General features: G+C 49.3%; 1 pseudogene; it reads left to right on the top strand.

Annotated features, from left to right (window-relative positions):
- The first annotated feature begins 6,035 nt into the window (after positions 1–6,035).
- The window catches only part of LOC142251831 (uncharacterized), a 60,313-nt pseudogene continuing 57,787 nt past the window's right edge, over positions 6,036–8,561 (top strand).

Raw genomic sequence — 8,561 nt, 5'->3', positions numbered from 1 at the left:
GTGATGCTGCCGTAGCAATAATGTTCGCTGCCGCAGCGATCACACGCTATCACATGCACGACGGGGGCGGGTGCTTTTGCGTACGATATTGCTAGCAATTGCTAGAAATATCGTAGCATGTAAAGCCCGCTTTAGAGTTTTTGCCCTATGCTACTGTCCTTTAGAATGGCATTTTTTCTTCACAAAGGTCCTTTTGCTACTGGCCTGACCATATATACGCACTTTTTAACGAAGCTTGATTGGTTGGAGTCCCCCTTGCTCAGTGCTTCTGGAACCAGGTTTGCTCAGACCTTCCTTTCTACATCTTCTCTCTCCGGCTTCTGTGTCATCCAGAGATAGGGGGTACTCAGAGCCGGGCCAATGGGGTCACTTCTAGAGGTATCACGGTGGCGTGACCCGGTCTGTGATCCCAGGCTCCACAACAAAAGGGGAATATGTAAAGGGGGATTGCCTGTGATGCCAACCGTGGGTTGCAATGATGAGATGGTGGCACCGCCGCTGCCTCTGGGGACAGTGCCCGGGACTGATGGTGTGGGTCAGCAAGGTGGGATCCCCTCCACGAGTAGGGGAGTTGTAGTCCTGGGGCCAATTGGGAGTTGTGGTGGTGGCAGGGATTGCAGGGAGCAGGAAACTCACAGTTCAGTTGTCTTGGTGTTGGATGAAGCTAGGCTGATGTGTGTGGTCAGAAAACACAGAGTCTTTTGTAAACCAACTTGCCAAATGGCCGGTCACCATTGGCGGGTGTCTTCGGGTCCCACACCCAGATGTACAGCCAGGGGCCCTTCCTTCCACACTCTCTGTCTGTCTCTCTCTTGTCTGGACTAGTCCGTTTGAACGGCCTCCGGATTCGGTCCCTCTCCTGGCACCGGCGGGCTACAACCCTCTCCCGGTCGCCTCAGGTTCCCCGCTGCCGGATCTCCGTCACCTGTGGCCCTCACAGCCACCTATTCCGGTAGTCCAGGGCTCCAACCCCGGCTACCACTTTCTCCGTTGAGCTGAAAGCCTCCCCTGTCAGCTTTCCACTGACTACAGCACAACTGACTTGAATTCTGCTCTGTCACTTCCTTAGCTCCTCTCACCCCTCCTTTTTCCTGGGGAGGGGGTGAGTAGGGCCCTTATTGGCTGCTGTACATCTGCGTGGGAATTGTGTAGCTGCAAAGGAGGATTAACTCTTTCTGTGACTACCTGGTTTTACCAGGGCGTCACACACCCCCTTGGTTGAATACAGCCCGTCCGCGGGCTGTCTGGCCACTGACGTTTTTTTGCGGGAAAATAAAAAATTTACACATTACAACTATTCATCTTCCCACATCGGGAGGTACATTTTCTTAAACCTTTAACTATCCTGCCACCCCCCACCTGCTGTGCAGATGGCTTCCTCCGGGAACTTGAGGATGTTCAACAGGGGTGACAGTCCATAAAACAGTCATTCTTTAAACTTGCGGGTAGCCGTCCATGTTCTGCTACCACTGCTGCTGCTGCCTCCACTCCCAGTACGGGGCACGGGTTCCATACTCTGCCTCCTGCTCAGGAGCCAGGCCCACTCGGATGCCCTCGGCACCGGCTACAACTGGCCTCGCTAACTACCGAGGGCCCCATCACTCAGTGGCCTGCTCCTCCTCTCTGTAGGTGCACTCTGGCTGCTCCACAGCCGGAATGGGGCATTTGGGAGCGGCTGGCACTGCAGCTGAGGGCGATTTCATGACGGGTGTTGCAGCCGGGCGGACTGCCGGAGCCGACGTCATCACCGTTGCGGCCATGCTTGGGGCGGGGTGAGATGTCATCAGGGTTGCAGCCTGGCTCGGGGCTGGATGGGATGTCATTGGGGTTGCAGCCTGCTGTGACATCTTGCCACTCTTGTGTCCAGGAACGGAATTTTGCAGAGTCCTAGCGTCCCTGCACTTTACAGTTCCGGTTACATGCCACCGCTTCTCTGCCCAACCCCCCTTGGTCTTTTGCGGGCACTCCTTCTGGCCATGTTCCCAGGGGGCGGGGCTTCAACTTCCCGCCGTTTTCGGGGAAGAAGAAGATGATGCCGCTGTTTTGGCGCCAAAAATGGCGGGCAAGATGGCGGCAGGTCAAAATTTTCAAACAGTTCACGGATTACAAGGCGCACGTCATCCAGGTCACGGATGGGGTAAGAATCCTGTTCGTGATGCCAAATTGTGTCGCCCAGCGATATGGGGTACTCAAAGCATGGCCAATAGAGTTGCTTCTAGAGGTATCACGGTGGCGTGGCCCGGTCTGTGATTCCAGGCTCCACAACAAAAGGGGAATATGTAAAGGGGGATTTTCTGTGACACCACCCGTGGGTTGTGGTGATGAGATGGTGGCACCGCCGCTGCCTCTGGGGACCGTGCCCGGGACTGATGGTGTGGGGCAGCAAGGTGGGATCCCCTCCATGAGTAGGGGAGTTGTAGTCCCGAGGCCCAATTGGGAGTTGTGGTGGTGGCAGGGATTGCAGGGAGCAGGAAACTCACAGTTCAGTTGTCTTGGTGTTGGATAAAGCTAGGCTAATGTGTGTGGTCAGAAAACACAGAGTCCTTTGTAAACCAACTTGCCAAATGGCTGGTCACCGTTGGCGGGTGTCTTCGGGTCCCACACCCAGATATACAGCCAGGTGCCCTTCCTTCCACACTCTCTGTCTGTCTCTCTCTTGTCTGGACTAGTCCGTTTGACCGGCCTCCGGATTCGGTCCCTCTCCTGGCACCGGCAGGCTACAACCCTGTTCCGGTCGCCTCAGGTTCCCCGCTGCTGGATCTCCATCGCCTGTGGCCCTCACAGCCACCTAGTCCGGTAGTCCAGGGCTCCAACCCCGGCTACCACTTTCTCTGGGGAGCTGAAAGCCTCCCCTGTCAGCTTTCCACTGACTACAGCACAACTGACTTGAATTCTGCTCTGTCACTTCCTTGGCTCCTCTCGCCCCCTCCCTTTTCCTGGGGAGGGGGTGAGTAGGGCCCTGATTGGCTGCTGTACATCTGTGTGGTGATTGTGTAGCTGCCAAGGAGGATTAACTCTTTCTGCGACTACCTGGTTTTACCAGGGCGTCACACTTCGACTACACAATCACCACTAAACAGGAAAGTTCTTCTTTCTATAAGTCCCCTTAACCACCCCACTGTGGGCCGGGCCTGCATGTAATCCTGCCATAACTGCCCCTGTCCCTGCTGTCTGCTGGTAAGCAGACCTACTCTCTCACCAAGTTCTATGCAATAGTGAACAGGAACAAAGTGACATTTTGTGACTATAGGAGATACTGCAGCCATGAGGGATAAAATACCTTACAATAACTTAGTATATAAAATTCATACATTACACATTTGAAATACCACCATTGACGTCTGCAGGGGGGTAAACGACCGTAGGTCCACCCTCTTACACCAGCACCAGAAGTTTTATCCTCTTTTAGGGAAGCAGGTGAGAGAACCCTGGACTCTCTCCCTCTCTTTAAACACCTCATCTTCTGATCCCTTAGCTTCAATCATTTTCGGATGATTTATCGCCTGAAAAGAAACTGCAATTTTAACCCCTCTCCCCATTCTTTGACCAATCCTAACTAGCTTCAGTCTTATAAGAAGCAGAAAGAACAAAAAAATAAAAAAATATCTGCAGGGTGAGATTGGTAATGGAAGTGAGATGAGGGGGAAAACTATTTCCTTACAAATCGTAAAAGAGAACCAACCAGCAGGATTTTCCCAAATAAAGTAAAGGCAGTGCCATACTGGTGCTAGCATAGTGAAACAAATTATACCTTCTGTTTCCAGATTGCATGTTTGATTGCTAAAAAAAACTTCTCAAAGGTGGCATGTGCAGCACTTTGAGGGTTGGGTCCCATGTATATATTCCTCCTTCTGCATCATCTTAGCTTGCCCCCTTTACTATATTTAAATTCTGCACCTCACCTGGAAACTGAAGATAGGATTTGATTCACCATGCTAGCGCTAGTATGGCACTGCCTTTCCTTTATATGGGAGAATCCTGCTGATTGGTTCCCTTTAAATAGCTGCTGTATTAATGATTTTTTTATATTTAATTTCCTAATTTGCTCGTGTGGAGAAAGAATCTCATCATTACTTGATAATAGAACAAGTTTAGATAAGTAGTTTCTCCTTTTGGAGACCAACAAGCTGCCTATGGAGACTTCCAGATCAAGCATTATTACTTGGGAAAATGGTATGCAAATTAGCACTCTTCCATGAGAGAGAAAGGTAGTGTCATGATTTCACCACTCACAGTGACCAATGGACACTATGAATGACAGCTCTGCCGCCCTATGGAATCGAGGGCTTGCTGAGCCATCACTATTGTGAGTGACAACTCAGCCATCCTATTGGACAGGGGCTGAAGGAACCCTTTCAGGTGTCCTTCATTCTAGGTGATTACAGTGCTATTTAGCACCTTGACAGTGGTCAAACTGTACCGCTCCGGGGCTCGGCCGACTGCTGAGCCGCTCGGATCCGTGCTCGTCGGTGGGTGGCTCGAGCTCTTCACTGACCCGGGGGTCACGTTGCTCTGAAAGGGGGTTGGTGCTACACGTAGGGACTTCGGTGGGGAGGTCCACGGCCAGAGCCGCAGTTGTTTGTAGGGGATTTAAGTTTGTGACGCCACCCACGGGTTGTGGTGAATGAATGAACACCACCGCTGCCATTGACTAGGCTCCCGGGGATGGTGTTGCGCAGCTTGGGGTTGACCCCCTCCGTGGATAGGGGGATGATGGTCCCGGGGGCCCAAGAGAGGTGCTGAGGAGGGGGGATGGATGTGTGCTGGGGTGTCGGTGCGGTGCCGCCTTTTTCCTGCACCTCACTTATGAAGAAATCACGACTCCTATGCCTGAGCAACGGTAGTCCACTCTCCAGTTTGATATGTGTCGGGAGAGCCCTCTTTGCCCACAGATGCTGGCCCCTCGGGTCTCTATGCTTGGGCGGTGGCTTTACCCCTATGGTTTGGCTGTTGTCTTCAGTCGGGTCTTATGTGGGAAAGGTCCTAAAGTCCAGTCCTCAATCAGTTGATTTAACTCAGCCCGGTTGTTTCTGGGCCTCGTATTGGGTGTGAGTACCCCTCCTGGTGCTCCGGTTTCCAATCGGTTCCCCGGTTCGGTACTGGCGGGCCACCGCCCGTCCCCGGTCCCTACAGTTCCACCGGCTGTAATCCCAGCTCCTGCAGGCGGCCACCACTGTCTACCTCTTTGCCAGAGGTGACTGGGCTCCAACCCAGACACCAGATGTAGCCTATGGCAGACCTTGACACAAGTCTGCCCTTGAACTTCACTCCACTCTACTTCACTGTCAAAGCTCAACTCCAACTCTCCTCCAACTCTACTGGTTTCCCACCTCGGGGCCTGTGCACTCCTCGGTGGGCGGAGCCAACTGCCTGGCTCCACCCCCCTGGAGTGAACATCAAACCCGGAGGGAGATGTCAAGGGTTTCTGTAGTTTGGCTGCTGTCACCTTACTAAGGGGGGGACGTGTGTGTGCATGGGACTACCTGTGACAACCTGGCTAGTCCAGGGCATCACAAAACCATTGACAATTGTAGCTTTGCTGAAGTGGTGTGTGCTTGCCTAGTGCTCTCTGTTCTATTTTGATCTCCGTTGCGGACTTTGGATTTTTCTTGACTACTCATTTAACTCACCCCTTTGTCTTGATCCGTATATTCCTTATACTTTGACCACGGACTGACCTGATAATACGCTCACCGCAGTGCGGTCAGCGTGGACGTGTGAATCCACTAGACCGCAGCGAAACTGTGGTAGTTGACCACAAGCAGGACACGGAAGAGCGTAGATGGTGAGCAATAGACTAGGTTTATTGATAATCAAAGCAAAGGAGTGTGAGAGTGACCGAGAGAGGCTGCACCGGACCATGCACCGGACTCCCCTGGAGGAGCAACTGGGGGTGAACCCCTATACAGGGTCTGTCCGGTCCAGCCCCAGGGGGCCTAAATGTATGATCTCCAAGACAGTGGTTACAACTCCACGCATCACAGGGAAAGAGCAAAGTCTCTGGTTAGTGCGCCCAGATAGTGGCACAGCACAACATGGGGAGACACGGCAAACGTGAAGGTTCAATGGAATTAGCTCCTCCGGATGCGGCACAGCTGATACAACAAGGCTCTGTGGACGTGGAAACACAAGTGAAGCTTGACACCAAGGAGGAGGCACAGCTTACAGGTCCTTTTGGCAACAAAGAAGCAGCGGTTCTGGAGTCTCAGCAAACACGAGTAAATCTAAGGATAGGAAATGACACATTAGTAAGAGGCACAGAAACAAAGTACGCAGCGCAACCCCTACACTGACAGCATACCTAAGGATAGGAAATGTTGCCCAAGCACTTCCCATAAGGGGAGGGTGCCTTATGTATACAGGACTGCTCAGCAATAGGCTAGGAGGGAATTGCACTCAGAACAGCTCAGTACTCACAGGACCTACGATGTTAGAAGAAGGGGAGGAGTCAGAGATCACATGATCCTTAGTGCATGCTAGACTCTGCTGTGTCACTATGAGTGCAGGAGAGCAGGGAGCGCGCGTTGACTGGAAATGGTATGTACAGAACAGACAGAAGCTGATCCACTCCTGGTGATGCTGCGGAGACGACCCCGGTCTCCATAGCCACAGCGCTTGGGGACGGCACAGGACGGGGCAAGACACCTGACTTCTCTTTTTTCGCTTGTATTTTGTTTATTATGAGCCCTATCGGTACTGACCCCAGACCTCTTGACTATCCTTCCTCACGGCATGTCCATGTAATGACTAGTATCGCAGCTAGCTTTTTGATGCTACATATTGGAGGTAGCCCAGCCACTCTATATGTCATTAAAGCATTACTCTCTGACTTATAGGGTAACACGTTTAATAGGTGTCAAAAAACACACCTTGTTCAAAAGATGATAAAATATAGGCATTAATTGTCTAGATTTTTTTAAAATTGTTGTAGCTGTGTCCCCCCACCTCCCAGTGTTCTTAATTTGGTGTTTTTGTGCTATATACTGTATGCTTGTAGATATGTATCAACTAAACTATCAGTAAAGAATATGTTTTATATATATATATATATATATATATATATATATATATATATATATATATACGGTATATAAAATAGCAATAAAGACACATATTGCGATAGTCTAACAGCTTAGATGCCCACATCTTACTGATTTTATATCCCTTATTCAATTCAAGATTCTTAATCTAAAACCTGTTTTAGTGCTTTTAAAGTGCAAAGTCTGTTTAGACAAAATGCCTCGAGCAACGACTGGATCAGTTTTATGCAGCTCTGGAACAAGCGCAGGTGGACTACAGCTGAGAAAAGGTCATTTCCTTCTGGCGTTGTTTTCACATCCTTGGTGTATTACCCAGGGGAACAAATTATTGCTTCGACAACCTTTTTATGAGTGTATGTCCTCCTTTGTCTTTATAACAGGTTGTCTTGTATTACTTTCTGGATACCATTGAAATATGCCCTTAAATAGGATTTGGGCTTCACAATGAATGAACTTAATGAGATAGCTAGCAATAAAGAGGAACACATAGGATTTATGACTGTGGCTGGATAAGAATTTGTAAAGGTATAGTCTATGTTATTAATGGAACATTCACTTAAAAATGTCCTTTCTATAAGCATGGTTAATAGATCCTAGCACATCAAAGCTGTACTAGTCTCTACTAAGATTCAGAAAATGTATGTATGCATCAGCATTTCAGCATCGCATGCAGCATATTAAATAGATGCCACCCATCATTTAACAGAGAACCCTATAGGAAGGTCAGGAGGAACAAAAAGTTTAGTCTGTACCAAAAGTATAGTCTAATAGAATCTGAGAGTAGCTAATATGTAATTGATGCAGCCAATGTAAGGAGATAGGCATGTTGCACACGTTCCCCCTTTAAGACATTGTTATTGTTGTGTAATGTAATAAGTGTTAATTATGTGCAATATGAATTGTAATATGTGTAATTTGATTGAATGTATTTTGCCAGATAGTAGAGCAAGATAAGAGTTAATGTTTGGGAATAGCCCAAGTGGGAAGGGCTAGGCTGGGGTGACCGTGATAGTTTCCTGTTAGAATGTTAGATAGGGCCTAGCATGTCTGATAGTCAGACCTAAGGTCTGATTCGCCGACAAGGCCACTTGATGTGAGTGTGCCTAGCATGAGAGGAAATAAGGGCAGAGGATAGGGAGATCCTAGCGAGAGAGAGTGACCAAGAGAAAGAGTGTTCTCACCGAAAAGACACAATGATTAACAGGAGACAGTTCCTGGGACAGGACATGTAGCATCACGGCCCCAAGTTCTTAACAGGCCAGGATGGAACAGATAGGTGAGACAAAGTAAGTACCCCAGCGGGAGTTCTTTAAACGTCAGGAAACTAGAGACTAAATCCGGCTATTTTGGCAAATCAGTTCTCTAGGAGGCAAATGAGATGCGGAAAAGATGAAATTCATGGAGCTCATACTGTTGTACTAAGCTGGGTGGGGGTGAAGCAATTGAGACAAAAGGAAGCAGCATTAAGTTATTGAGAAAAAGTAAAGAGGCTATGTTAAGAGATGCTCGGTAGTTGTCATC

The sequence above is a fragment of the Anomaloglossus baeobatrachus genome, chromosome 9, assembly GCF_048569485.1.
Source record: "Anomaloglossus baeobatrachus isolate aAnoBae1 chromosome 9, aAnoBae1.hap1, whole genome shotgun sequence".
In the NCBI taxonomy this organism is placed as follows: domain Eukaryota; kingdom Metazoa; phylum Chordata; class Amphibia; order Anura; family Aromobatidae; genus Anomaloglossus; species Anomaloglossus baeobatrachus.
This window is presented reverse-complemented; position numbering and strand designations above follow the sequence as displayed.